The following is a 15,272-nucleotide window of genomic DNA, read 5'->3' as shown; positions in this document are numbered from 1 at the left end:
TTCCATTCTGAGTTTTCGCCTGTTCACTGTCAGCGTGGCTACGGTGGCTGACGGCTTGATGGCTGCAGCATCCTTTGTTTGCTGATAGGGCAGGCAACGTTTTTCATTCGTAAGATCGTGGCAGAACTGCATCCGCATGGCGTCGGAGGCTGGGTCCTAAAAGGCGATATAGCTTCTGCCTGACACTATCTCTTGGGACATGCACCTTGGGAGCCCATGACCTGGAGTTGGGGAGCCGTATGTTAGGGCAGGTAGACCACACAGAGAGAGCGATGTGTGAGGAGCCCCAGCTATTGCATTCCCAGCTGTTCCAGCACTAACGGATACAGAGCGCGTGAAGAGTTCAGCACTGATTTTGGGAAGGTCCCCGTGGTAAGTCAGGGTGGAACCACCTCAGGACCAGGAGACTCTAGTTGTGGCTTTTAGAAGTCAGCATCAGAGGTTTTTGAGTTACTCAGCTCCTCTGGAGGTAGGTTTTAACCAATTTCAATTCCTATAAGCCCACAGGAATGTAGAACTCCGTTCAAAACACACTATAAACTGACTCATATTCACGAGACTATTAAAAAAAAGTTGAACATATGCTTCGTTTTCTTAGGGCTTCCAAAAACAATAGGCAAAGTCTTTCAAATGGAGCCATGTGTGTGCAGAAGATCTGCCTGGAATCCAACTCCTTCCATAATTTAGTTAGCCTAAGGAAAATTCTTTTGTTTCGTTGAACCTGGAGACGAAGAAAATTGCTGGTCTAGAGAAACAGCCTTTGGTCACAAGGTTGGAAAAGTCGTATCAGGCAGACATGATTGAGTAAATTAGGGCAGGTTTTCCCCTCCTCAATAACTTGTCCATCTTCTTTTCTAGGTCTTGATTGTATAAAAAGTACAACTGACTTCAGATTTGATGAATCCTGAGTGGCATGGAGGGACAAGGAAATATTGTATCTGAGGAAGCCGGATGGTTGGTTGTGTTCAGATTGTAAAGGAATTGCCAGAACTGGAGGAGTCTTTAGGGATCTTACAGTTGAAGCCCTCTGTTTCTATGAGTGAGAGGTTGGTAGCCCAGTGAATGAATGTGACTTACAGAGCTGGTTATAGGGCTGGGATGGGAACTAGGGATGCCCGAGTCTTTTCTGAGTCACCTGGCAGCCTACTAGTTGCTGTTGCTCTTTTAAACCTCCCCCTTAAATGTATTTAAGTCCCCAGGGAAAGCTGTGAGCTGGGAACAATTAGAGGGAGGACTAAGGTAAAGAGAGACTTGGCGGACAGTGGGGTGGAGAGAAGATCTGAACGTTGTTTCCTAAAATTCAAGGTCCTTCTGCTGCCTGAAGGGGTTCAATTGGAAAGACTGGGTTTCTAATACGGGAGGTGGGTGGGGTGGAGTGTGTGCGCTGGGGGGGAGGGGAGACAGGATGGTCCGGGGGAGGGGAGACAGGATGGTCCAGTACGAATATGATCAGTGTTCAATCTGAGAGCTGGAAGATGCGCTATTGTTTGCCAACCGAGGGAAGGGAATGGAGGAAACTTTTGGCACTGATGTTGAAAGTGAGTGAGGGAGTGTGGGAAGATCTGAGGGAAGATCGTTTGGGGCAGAGAGAACAGCAAGAATGAGGCTGGAACAGACGTGAACGTTTGAGGGCGGTGTGGACGCCACTGTAGGGGAGCTGAATGAGCAAAGTGACATCCCAGGGGATGAGGTTGGAGAGAGACCACAGGGTCAGGCTCTGTGGCACATGGTGTAGACCCTGGTAGAGTTTGGAACTTGCTCTGAGTCTAGCAGGGAAGTTGTAAGGTGGAGGGCTCCTTTAGGGCAGGGACTGTCTTGTTACATTCTCCCACAGCTGAGGTTATTGCATATTCCAAGAAGGAAGATGCAGCCCTGACACCTCTGATAGAAGAAGTTGAGAAGAAAGATGGGCAAGGACGATGGGACCATGTCAAGCTGCTCTCTGGGCCTTAGACCAACGTTTCAGTTCCTGACCTCATTGCCTCACTTCACTCTGTGACTAAGCAGTGAAGAAATAACTGCCTCTATTTTAAGACAGGACGCTGAGGCGAAGAGAGATTGACCGGCTTGCCCAAGGTCACGGCTGATTATGGCAGAGCTCGGGTGGGAGCCCCAGGCCTCCTGACCCCCAGTCCAGGGCTCTTCTGAAACCCCCAGAGTCCTCGACAGGGAAGCCCTCTCCATCCTTCCTAACTTTGAACACTGCCATCACGGACGGGGCTGGGCAGACCTTCTCCTAGGTGTCCCACCAGAGAAGTCACCGTGAACCTCTTCTGAGGAAGCAGAAAGGAATGCTCTCCGGGACCTGGCAGACTAAATAAAGAGTGTTACCAACGGGGTATCACCCACAAAGAAACCATCTGCTTTCACAGAGCAGCCGAGAAAGAGTTTCACGCGGTGTAGTGCTTATTACCAGTTTGTGCTGAAACCTCGGGGCGGACCACCCACTCCTCAAGCATGGAGACCCCGAGGCAGCAGGCGAGAATCTAGGTTCAAACCTCAGATGGGCCAGAAACGTAGCTTTCTTTGCTTCTCTACAACGGAATCTGCTTAGGATTTCAAGCCTCTGTTAGGTTCAGGCGTTGGAAACGTCATCTCCGTGCATTTGGGCATCTTGGGTGATGCATCTAGGCTCTGGAGGGCTGCTGACTTCCCGGGAACTGCGCGGAGGGATCAGTGGAGCTCAGCACTGCCACCCCTGCACGTGACGTCCCTGTCTGGCCTTCGGTCCTTACTCCATTGTCCCCTCTCCTCCCTGACTGCGAGTCTCCTTTTGCCCTCTGGCTCTCTGTGAAATGGGAACAGCTACAGCAGAGAGCTGCCCCACCGAGGCTTCGGGGACCCAGTGCTCTGCCTCACGGGCATATGCAGACGTCTCTTCTGCTTCCACACCATCCCAGCTTGGGCTCCCCAGGCGCCACCTGCTCTTGGGTTCTCTAAACTCCTGGGGGCTTAATCACACCACCCCCCCGAGCTTGGCAGGGGTGGTGGCAGGACCCAAGGTCCCTGCACCCCAACTCTGTCCTTACCCCAGCCCAGGCGAGCTTCATGAGGTGTCAGTGAAACCAAAGCATAATCTGTCCTTACCATGAATTCTTCTGATGTTTTTGCTGGGGTTTGGGCTTTAAAACCTAAACACTGAAAATTGCTTCTTTCGTTCTGTCTGCATTCTCCTTGATCATCTCTTCCCTGAGCCCCTAAACACTGAATGTTTACCTGCTGCTTAAATGCAGGGAAAGAACCACAAGGTGCAAGGAAGTTTGGGACCAGAAAACAAAACAAAACAAAATCTTATTAAAATATTAATTATTTTTTAAATATTAAAAATATTTATCCTTCTACTTCATTATATGCCTAATGTTGGGAACATCTGTTTGAAATCAGATCTGGTTAGACTCCTAACTGCAAGGTGCTTGATTTATCCATTAGGACACACATATGAGACTCAGTATCATCTATAACATGGAAGTAATTATTCCTATTTGATGGATTATTTTGAGGATTATAAAAGATAATGCCTATTAAGCTCTTGGTACAGTGCCGGGTCACTTTCATGGTTATCCTCATTCTGACTGGGTCTCCAGTTTGTGATTAGTGTTGTGTTCTCTACTTGTGCAGTTGGGGAGGTCCCAAGACCACCCCCAGGTCCAGTGATTTGTTAGAAGGACTCACAGAACTCAGAAAAGCTGGTATACTCACGGTTGTGGTTTATTACAGTGAAAGGATACCGGTCAGAATCGGCCAAGAGAAGGAGACTCAGGTCAGCGACATGGGCTGTCAACCATGTCTAGGTGACTTAACCCTCAAGCTCCTCAGGGGAGCTCCCTTGGTTCCAAATACTCCATGAGTGTTACCACATCATTACTGGTAAAGTCAGTGCAGGAGTTTGCAGGAGTCCACAGGGAGAGGACTACGGAGATGTCATGCCTGGAGCTCTCCTGGACTCTTTCACTGTAGTAAACCACAACCTCTGCCTTCTTCTTCCTCGTCTTCCCAAGCTAGAAAACAGACCTTCTCTGGCATCTGCTCTCTTTTGCATTCTACTGCCCTCCTGAATATCCTTGAATCTGTACCTTCTTTCCGTCCTCACTGTCAAGGTCACTGTGGGCCACTTGGGCCAGGACAAACACCCCCTGACTGGCCTCTCCAACTCTCCGTCTACCCCAGTCAGTCCTCTGGAGTGTTTAGAGGGACCTCTCTAAAGAGCACCAGCTGGGTCTGAAAGACCTTGGTGATTTCTATCACCGGCCACAACGTTCAGACTCTCTTGGCAAATGCAACTCTGCTTGGTTTTCTGGCCACTTTCCCTGTCAGCTTCTCTCCTGTCTTCTAAATAGGTTGTTGTTATTCAAATACAGTATTCACACCCCTGGGCATTTGCTCTTTCCATCTGGATTATTTTCCTGCCTCTCTCACACCTCTCCAAGGCCCCTTTCCTGTGACCCACCACCTTCCACTCATCAGGACAGGCCAACCTCCCTGGGCTCAACTAAAATGTCACCTCCCTGGAGAAGCCTTCCTGGTCCTCCCTGGATGCTTCCATGGTTCTGTGGACAATCCTGCTGTTCTTTTACCTTATCCCATGATGTTTCCAACCCTGCGCCTGGTGCACGGAAGAAACTCAGTAAATACTTGTGGGCTTAATTCACAAATGATACAATCTGCAACATATCTGACTCCGTATACTAAAGAGGTATTTTTATGCTGGGCTTTATTACAGGTTGATTCCCAAACGTAATGGGATTAGATGTCTTTAAAAAAAATTTTTTTTTAATTGAAGTATAGTTGAATTACAGTGTTGTGTTAATTACTGCTGTACAGCCAAGTGACTCAGTTATACGTACATATACATTCTTTTTCATATTCTTTTCCGTTATGGTTTATCACAAGATATTGAATATAATTCCCTGTGCTATACGGTAGGACCTCGTTGTTTATCCATTCCTTATATACTAATTTACATCTGCTAATCCCAAACTCCCAGTCCAACCCTCTCCCACCCCCCTCCCCATTGGCAACCACCAGTCTATTCTCTATGTCTAATGGGATTAGATTTCTGACTCTCATTCCTTTTTATTGGCCACAATTTTAATGTCAGATCTTTTATTTTAATGTTTACATCCCATACAGTTTCTTCTTTACTCCTACCATTGCTTCTCCTTTGCTACTTAAATCAAATCGTTTCTTCCCTCCTTCTCGAGAGTGCTGCTCTGGAACTAGCGAGTGGCTCAGTCGCTTTATCATGTAATACCCGGCTATAAAGCACATCAAGTACTCCTGGCAGGTTCTGCTTTCTGAGAAGATATTTATTATGTTTGCGCTCTGGAAGCTGGTTATCACGTACTAGCTGTGTTTCAATGTTGCATTGTTTTCCCACTATTGCTTTAAGGGCCGAAAGGAAGCACCAATGGTCTCCAATACTGCCACCTTGTGGCAAAGTGGGATGATAACCAGGGCTTCAGGGAAGGTGGGTTGTCTGTCTGTATTAACCCATGTTTTCCCCTGATGTGTGCACAGAGGAAAGGCCATATGAGGACACAGCAAGGAGGTGGTTGCCTGCAAGCCAGGAAGAGAGCTTTCACCAGAAACTGACCATGCTGGCGCCCTGACCTTGGACTTAACCAGCCAACAAAACTGTGAGTAATACATTTCTGTTGTTTGAGCCATCCAGCCTGTGGCATTTTGCTATGGCAGCCCAGGAAGACTAATAACAGTGTATTCTGATCCTGTCTTATCCTGTGACTCACAAATATTCAGTGGGTTTAAATAATCTTTATTTACTATTGAAGTTAATATCAAATTTATTTAAAAGTTAATGACATTTAACTCTACCCAATACTCTGTAATGACCTATATGGGAGTAGAATCTAAAAAAGAGTGGATATATGTATATGTATAATGGATTCATTTTGCTGCATAGCAGAAACTAACACAACATTGTAAATCAACTATACTCCAATAAAAATTAATTTGAAAAAGTTAGTGATATTTAACATAATTTAAATAAACTCACAAGTGTCTGCTGGGAGTAGGTATCTTATGGAGACCGGACAAGGGCTTGAATCTGAGTGACATGGGTTGATACAGTGACAGCAAATGCAGACATAGGCACTGACTAGAGGGGCTCAAGAGAGAAAGTTCTGGGAAGGCAGAGAAATAACAAAAAGGGCTCTGGGCCTCCACAGACCTTAGAGAGGGGATCTGAATTCATTTTACATAAATCTCTGAGCACCCAACTACTATCTGGGTTAATAATAACATCTTAAGTTACAGATACCCTCCAAGTTACAGACTGGATAGACCTTCTCTGAAATTTTCAGTGAAGATTCCTGTGTTCAGCTGTGGAAAATCATAGAAGCATCTTCTGGAATGTTGTTTTTATGTGTCTTTTTCCTGTCTGGGCATGATGCAATTTATATAGTACTTTAGAAAAAAAAGCATGTATTTGTATTACTATTATCAAGTGGAACAATACAAATTACTAAGAACTAAGATAAAGGGAATCCTAGCTTGAGCCTAAGCAGCGTCCACTGGTGGGAATTCTGACGTGTTTGGGCAGGTCAGGCTGACAGGGGTGGGAGGGGGTGGGTACTGCCCGAGGAGCTTCCTGGAGGATAAACTCATTCTACTGGAAGCAGAGACAGAATGAAGGAGGAAGACTACTGATTAAAACTTAAAACTACGGATTAAAACTTAATCTGCTGATTAAACTTTAGCCAATTAATAGGCTTATACACACGGCCAGTTTGACTTTGAATCATGTGATGTTGAAAGAGCATCATATAAGGAAATAACAAAGTCTCACCTTACTTGGGTTTGCCAGATATTCCCAGGCATGTGGTAGTGTTAAGCTTCCTGGCCCCCTTGGGGTTGGATGGACCCATGGGGTTAGCACCAACCAATGAGTTGTGAGGGCAAGTGGATACTAGCACTTGGGGCTGAAGCATTAAATTGCAAGCTTGAGACCCCTTTGAGCTTTTTTTGTCTTTGCGGTGACTGTCAAAGTTCCAGATGGTGGCTGTTGCATTATCCTGGGTCCCTGAAGCAGTATGGTGAACGCAGACCCACCAACCCACAACAGTCAAGTGGCAAGAGCAAGAAATAAACGTCTGTGGTTCTGAAATTTTGGGGTTGTTTGTCACTGCAGCACAACCTAACCTCTGAAGTGATACGATGAGGTCTTCAGGAATCTTCCTCAACTTAAAACGTCCCTGTCCTGCACCTTTATTTTCAAGGCACACCCAACAGGGAATGAAATAATCTGTCTTTAAATAATTCCTCCTTTGCGATTTGTTCATATTCCCTTTGTGATCCTTTTTTGACCTATACATTGTGAGGTGAGGTCAGAAAAAATTTCACACCGTTTCTTACATGTGTAAGAAAAGGAGCTTCCTTGTTTCCGATCATTGATGAAATCTTCGTGAGCCCCTACTGCATAGGATAGAAGGTTGGGAGAGAGAGGAGAGGGTGAGATGGGGTAGAAAGAATTTTATTTGCCAGTAAACTGTATCTAAGTCTCCTCTGGTTAAAACAATCTCTTTCACTTCCAAGCAGTCCATTTTGGTAAATGCTCAATTATTCACTGTGCACCCCCTTCCCTCCCAAAGATGGCATCCAGTAAGGAACAGGGACTCCTGTGTCTTTGTGGCCATGGGAAAGGAGATCTTGGCTCTGTGGGCAAAGGTCACCTTTGGTTCCCTCTGAATGTTTTGGAATGGTTTCCAGGTCACTTGCACTGGTGACCTTGAGGTGCAGGGGTTGAATTGGGGATTACTGTCTTTCTCTGCCTCTCGTGCTGCGTGCCCTCTTTCCTGCCCCCAGTGTGGCTGCCCAGCCCCGTGGCCCATACGGCTCTGCCACTTTACCTCTTGACCTTGTGAGGCCACCTGGGGCTGTCAGTGCAGTTACCTTCCAACGTCCCTGCCAAGAATGCGGAGACTCCTGTGTCCATTCCATACTGAGGGTGGGGCAGGGCTGAGGGAAGCTCAGGAATCCCAATTTTGGCTTTTTCTCTGCCTAACTGTGCTGAATCACCAATCTAATCGATGCGATTGCTCCGCTTTGCGGGGCTGGCTGGGACACCAGGGGTGTCTGGCAAAGCCTTCAAACTATTGAGTCCTCCATTTTGAAATTCTAGATGTGGAATCCATTGCATATGTTTCTTTCTTCTTTTAAAATTATTTATTTATTATTTTTAATTGGAATATAATTGCTTTACAATGTTGTGTTAGTTTCTGCTGTACAATGAAGTGAATCAGTTGTATGTATACATATATCTCCTCCCTCTTGGACCTCCCTCCTCCCACCCCCTCCCCCATCCCACCCATCTAGGTCATCACAGAGCACCAAGCTGAGCTTCCTGTGCTTTATAGCAGGTTCCCACTAGCTATCTGCTTTACACATGGTAGTGTATTTATGTCAGTCCCGATCTCCCAATTCGTGCCACCCTCCCCTTCCCCCCGTGTTCACATGTCCGTTCTCTGCATCTGCGTCTCTATTCCTGCCCTGGAAGTAGGTTCATCTGTATCATTTTTCTAGATTCCACAGCCACTGTGGAGAACAGTATGGAGGTTCTTTAAAAAACTAGTAATAGAATTACCATATGACCCAGCAATCCCACCTCTGGGCATATACCCTGAGAAAACCATAACTCAAAAGGACACATGTACCCCAAAGTTCATTACAGCACTATTTACAGTAGCCAGGACATGGAAACAACCTGAATGTCCATTGCCTGTGTTTCTGATTGCTTGCTCCCCTGCTTCAGTTTCCTTTCTCCACTGGGTCAGAAAGATGACCAACTTCCCCGTCTGTCAGGTGGGACATCCATCATGTCACATCCTGAGCACTGTCTGTGCCTTGCTTAGAAAAAAGCCCAGTGTTCACGTCAGCCAGGTCTGGTTCTTGATATGTTCATTGGCGCTTAAGGAATATATACTATATCTTTATAAAGTATGGCTTTAAAAATATTGTCTTGGAAGTTCTATTTTAGTATTCAAAAACTGAATACCAAATGTGCTTTCCCTTTCTTTGCATTTCTGCTGTAAGAGTCCTAATCACACACAACCCTCTACTTCCTTGCCAAGGCAGATGGATGCCTTTGGATGATGAGAGAGAAGGTCATATACATTAAGGTTAAAAATACTGAGAATTCCCTGGCGGTCCAGTGGTTAGGACTCCGAGCTTCCACTGCAAGGGGCATGGGTTTGATCCCTGCTCGGGGAACTAAGATCCCACGTGCTGCACAGTATGGCCAAAAAAAAAAAAGGAAAATAAAAAGAACAATATAAAAAAAAGATTAAAAATACCTCTGCCATTATTTTAATGTTTTTAAGGAAAAGGATCATATTTCACTTCTCTCTACACATTCTCATGGTGCACACAAGGGGTGACCAACTTGTCCCAGTTAGTTGGGACTTTTACCACCAAAAGTCCCATGTCCAGGGAACCTCTCAGTCCTTTGCAGACCAGGCAAACTGAGGGTCACCCCTATGTACACAATCCATTATTTATTGCTGAAGGTAAGATGGTGATTTTCTTGGTATGAAATGATTATCCCCATAGTAATCATTAGCCTCAGAAGTAAATGATAACATGTCAGAATTTCCACATATTTTTTTTTAACATCTTTATTGGAGTATAATTGCTTTACAGTGGTGTGTTAGTTTCTGCTTTATAACAAAGTGAATCAGCTATACATATACACATATCCCCATATGTCCTCCCTCTTGCGTCTCCCTCCCATCCTCCCTATCCCACCCCTCTAGGTGGTCACAAAGCACAGAGCTGATCTCCCTGTGCTGTGCAGCTGCTTCCCACTAGAAAAAAAAAAAAAAAAAAAAAGGTCCACACATGTTTTAACTATAACTTCTGAATTTCTAAACAGTGGTTTTGCTCAGCCAACACATAATTGACTCATACGGTCTCACTTCAATGAACACATGATTATCCCTCACAAAAGAAGACTAAACAGAGCCCAGATTCATGCATTGGCTAATTGTTTGTTCTGGCCCTTTGGTCTTTGGCCATAATAATTGCTAGCTTTCAAAGGACTAGAGAAATAGTTGGCTGCAGTATAAAAGTAAACTCTTTTAAGGTCTTTAATAATAATATTTATTTGTGATAAATAATCTATTTAGTAAATAGATTTACTCTTTAATAAAATCTGTGTCTTGTATTGATGGTTTCGAACTGCAAGTCATTGCCTCTTGCGAGAAATCCCGGGACACAGGAATGAGGGATTCTCATGAATAATTTGCAGTAGGTGGACATCCTTGCCATGGTTCTTGCCTCAGAACAATGGAGGGCAAGGGACTGGAATCAGGAGACAAGAGATCTCGTCCGGGTTGTACCACTAACCACTTGGGAAGCCTCACTTTAGAGGCTTTGAGGCCATGACTAAAGTTTCTCACCTGCAAAAGGGAAAGGAATAGATCATTTTTAGACTAGTGCCAATGTATGGAGATTTATCATGGTCAAAAATTATGATTCCTTTTTTTTAGATTCCACATATAAATGATATCATATGATAGTTGTCTTCCTCTGTCTGACTTGCTTCACTTAGTGTGATAATGTCTAGGTCCATCCATGTTGCTGCAAATGGCATTATTTCATTCTTTTTTATGGCTGAGTAATATTCCATTGTATATATGTGCCACATCTTTATCCATTCCTCTGTTGATGGACGCTTAGGTTGCTTCCATGTCCTGGCTATGGTAAATAGTGCTGCGGTGAACATTGGGGTGCATGTATCTCTTTGAATTATGGTTTTCTCTGGATATATGTCCAGGAGTGGGATTGCAGGATCATATGGGAACTCTGTTTCTTATCGTGACCATAAGATCCTTTTGTGAGATTGCCCTGTGATGTAACTTCTGCAACCTTTGCCAAGCCCAGCGTGCTTTGCGCTTCCTCGGCCCTGTTCCCTTGTGTCCACCTGGAGCATCCCCCGCCCTCGGCCAGATCGTGTCTCTTATTCTTTGCAGCTTTTGGCAGGCTCCATCAGTCTCCAGCCTCCTGGTTCCTCTCCACGTTGTCACTCTTCACTTCCCTTGGGAGACCTATGAAGACCTATGACACTTTTAAAATCTTCTGTGAATTCTAAGCATCCAATTGGCTGGTAATAAATATTCCTTTGCCTTGCTTATCCTTTCTGCACCCTTCGCCTTAGACATCTCACAGGAATGGGTAGGAGGCAGCCTTTGAGCCTTACTCAATACCAGCCTACAGATCCCAGCCTAATATTGTCCTCCCTTCAATGTCCCTGGCCCAGAGCAACTTTCTCTCTTTTCTGAAATTAACTTTTATTATATTTATGCATATATAAATTTCCAGGTAAAGCATTTTAAGTCTGCAATTCAGTGGCATAATTAAATTACATTCACAATGTTATTCAATCATCACTACTGTTTCCAAAACCTTTTCATGACTTCAAGCAAAACCTTTACAACTAAGCAATAACTCTCACCCTCTCCCTCCCCTGCAACCCCTGATCACCTTTAATCTACTTTCTGTCTCCAAGAATTCCACAGCAACTCCCTTACATTTATACTATAGAAGAAATCATATGCCTTTGTGATATCTATGTGACTTAATGATATGTCTAAATTTGGTAAAGGGTTCAGATGGAGTTATTATATGAGTATCAAGAATCTACTGTACTTAGATTCTGTCCATAAATATGTTAGGTGATGTTGGAGATACTGAAGTATAAGACCTGGTGTTTGCCAAGGTTGGGACCCCCATTGCTTCTTGCTCCCTTTTGCCATGAAAGATGTCACAAAAGTATTGAAGTACTTTTTGTAGCTGAGAACCATACAGTCTTAACACCATTCTCAAGGTCAGCACTTATCACATTTTAAAGGGCACATTAGTTACCTGGGCATTATGTTACAATGCTGATTCCAATAAGCAGATATGGGGTTGGGTGCTAGTTTCTGCATTTCTAAAATGCTCACAGCTGATGCCCACCCATGGACCACACTTCGAGTAGTAAGGCCTTCCCATCAGAAGAGTTGGTGCTCAAGGTAAAACTATTGCCCTCCATAGGTCTATGCCCTCAAGATGTCTGCAGCCTAGTTGTAGAGACCAGTCTAGCTATCATGAAATAGTAGCAAAAAAAAAAAATAAGACAGTATTTCATTATATTCTACATTCCATGAACGCCACTGTGATGGTTAATTTTAAGTATCAACCTGACTGGTGCCCAGATATTTGATTAAACATTATTTCTGGGTGTGTCTTTGAGGGAGTTTCTGGATGAGATTAGCATGTGAATCGGTGGACTCATTGCAAGTTGCCCTCCCCAATGTGAGTGGATATCATCCAATCTGTTGAGGGCCTGAGTCTGTTGAGGGCTGGACAAAAGCAAAAAAGCAGAGGAAGGAAGAGTTTGGCCTTTTTTGCCTGATTGCTTGAACTGGGACATCAGTCTTCTCCTGCCCTTGGTGTTCGTGGTTCTCAGGCCTTCAGACTTGGACTGATTACACCCCTGGCTTTCCTGGGTCTCCAGCTTGCAGATGCAGATGCGGGGGACTTCTCAGCTTTCATAATCCATGAGCCAATTCCTTATGATAAATATCTTCCTCTCTCTCTCTCTCTCTCTCTCTGTGTGTGTGTGTGTGTGTGTGTGTGTGTGTGTGTGTGTATTATTGGTTCTGTTTCTCTGGAAAACCCTGACTAATACATCCATGATAGGCCCTGGAAAGGTTGAGAGGAAAGAGGGCCAGATGTGACCTGTCTGCTCATGTTTCGTCCTCATCGTATTTGAAGTTTCTTCATGGCATAGCCTTCTCTCTTTTTCTATAGTTTTAGTCAACAAGAATGAAGTCAATTGGAACACGGAGCCAAATTTCCCTCTACATTTGGCTTTTATTAAAAAGAGGCAAATACCAAGAAAATACGTTGATATGCTAATAGTTTGCCCTTGTGTAGCTGTCTTCACTTTATCCAAGTTTATTCCTCACAGGCATGATTTTAATGTAATTCAGCATATAGTGCAGAATAGATGATTCATTAGTGGGTTGACACGGATGGTCCTCACGACAATTCTGTCGGATAAATAAATAGGTCAGTGGTAATGTTCCAGAAAGGTGACACTTTGGGCCAAGGTCACACAGCAAGGAAGTAGAAAAGCTGGGATGAGATTCCGGAGGGCCTGATATCAGCACACGGTAGTGCCAAGGGCCAGTTCAACTGTCTCAAGGACCAAACTCCTCGCTCATACCTCCTGTGACATGGAGCAGGGATAATAGGTAGTCTTATCCTTTGCAGGGTGGTCGTGAATTTCAAATGGGATAATGCCCATAAAATCACATCCTAAACTTTGATCAGGAACCACTTTCCAAAATAACACCTACATTTTCCAACTGTGGTCTGTGTCACAGAGAAAGACCACAAGGTCAGCGTCCCAGCAATCTCTCACTGGCTAGTCTCAAGTCCCCTGTCTTTCATGGAGCTCGATCAAATTTCTAGTTTCATAAAACACTGTACCTTCTTCACCATTTATTTCCTTGGTTTAACCTGCTTAAATATTTCCCCCAATTCACCAGCAATTCAAAAGCATACATTTTTGTCAATGCTATATATTTTTATTTATTATTATTATTATTTTTTGGTTGCACTGCATGGCTGTGGGATCTTATTACCTTGACCAGCTATTGAACGTGGGCCCTGGCGGTGAAAGTGCCGAGTCCTAACCACTGGACCACCAGGGAATTCCCAACGCTATGTATTTTATTTTTTAAACATCTTTATTAGAGTATAATTGCTTTACAATGGTGTGTTAGTTTCTGCTTTATAACAAAGTGAATCAGTTATACATATATATATATCCCCATATCTCTTCCCTCTTGTGTCTCCCTCCCTCCCACCCTCCCTATCCCACCCCTCTAGGTGGTCACAAAGCACCGAGCTGATCTCCCTGTGCTATGCGGCTGCTTCCCACTAGCTAGCTGTTTTACGTTTGGTAGTGTATATATGTCCATGCCATTCTCTCACTTCGTCCCAGCTTACCCTTCCCCCTCCCCATATCCTCAAGTCCATTCTCTAGTAGGTCTGCAATGCTATGTATTTTTAAAAGTTGGCTAGTAAAACATATAGATCTTGTCTTCTTTTCTCGTAGACATGATGTGTTTTGAGCCTTGAGTTTTGCATGCACTGTTGATACCTGCTTTTCTAGCACTTTAATACATTCAGTTCAGCTAAAAAAAATCACTTTATAAGCTTGGATGCCGTTCAAGTTTGTTGTTGTTAGTAGATTGGAATATTTTTTAGTTGTTTCTCCACGTACAGGAGTTCAGGATTCAGTGATTTCTGAACAGATACCTGCACATATGTCAGTAAATTGTAATGATCCATAAACTCTTTTCAGCCAGCTTGAGTATAGATCAACTGTCTTGGCAATAAGTAGTTCTACTACGATTTACTGTAAATATTGAAGCAAGTACTTAACTCTTTACTCCTGTTTGTTCTTTTGAAAGCAATATGCAAATGCTGCTTATCATCCTGTAATAAACTTTAACTTTTTAAAAACTTGTTCTTCCTCAAGTTAGAAGGATAGTTGGTTGAAAAAGTATAAGTTTTGGAATCAGACAGACCGGAGTGGTTTCCAGCACCTCTGCTGTACTGGATTTATTTATTTATTTATTTTTGGATGTTATGGATTGGTATTTGGTATTTTTAAAATTAATTTTTATTGGAGTATAGTTGCTTTACAGTGTTGTGTTAGTTTCTGCTGTACAGTAAAGTGAATCAGCTATACGTATACATATATCCACTCTTTTTTGGATTTCCTTCCCATTTAGGTCACCACAGAGCACTGAGTAGAGTTCCCTGTGCTATACAGTAGTTTCTCATTAGTTTTCTGTTATATACATAGTAGTGTATATATGTCAATCCCAATCTCCCAGTTCATCCCACCCTCCCTTCCCCCCTTGGTATCCATATGTTTGTTCTCTACATCTGTGTCTCTATTTCTGCTTTACAAATAAGTTCATCTGTACCATTTTCGCAGATTCCACATATAAGCGATACTATATGATATTTGTTTTTCTCTTTCTGTGCTGTGCTGGATTTTATCTGTGAGCCCCCAGCACTATTCCCACGCCTTTCCATGCTCTTCCCTGTATTGTAGGGGTTGGAAAACTGGGAGCTATATTTCCTTTATTTGCTTGTTGGCATGGTTCCAGATGTGGCTTAGGTTCTTCCAATGAAATGCGTGTCCCTGAGACGAAGGAAGAAGGGAATAGAAACCATTTTGCATTTGCTGGCAG

At 43.8% G+C, this 15,272-nt stretch overlaps 1 long non-coding RNA gene across 1 annotated transcript in view; it reads left to right on the top strand.

Annotated features, from left to right (window-relative positions):
- The first annotated feature begins 905 nt into the window (after nt 1-905).
- The window catches only part of LOC130705532 (uncharacterized), a 40,532-nt gene continuing 26,165 nt past the window's right edge, over nt 906-15,272 (top strand). Inside the window, exons 1-2 of the long non-coding RNA XR_009005809.1 lie at nt 906-1,046; nt 5,518-5,636. This is a non-coding gene — a long non-coding RNA (uncharacterized LOC130705532). The remainder of the gene's footprint in view (nt 1,047-5,517; nt 5,637-15,272) is intronic.

Source organism: Balaenoptera acutorostrata, chromosome 17 (assembly GCF_949987535.1).
Source record: "Balaenoptera acutorostrata chromosome 17, mBalAcu1.1, whole genome shotgun sequence".
NCBI classification, from domain to species: Eukaryota; Metazoa; Chordata; class Mammalia; order Artiodactyla; family Balaenopteridae; genus Balaenoptera; species Balaenoptera acutorostrata.
This window is presented reverse-complemented; position numbering and strand designations above follow the sequence as displayed.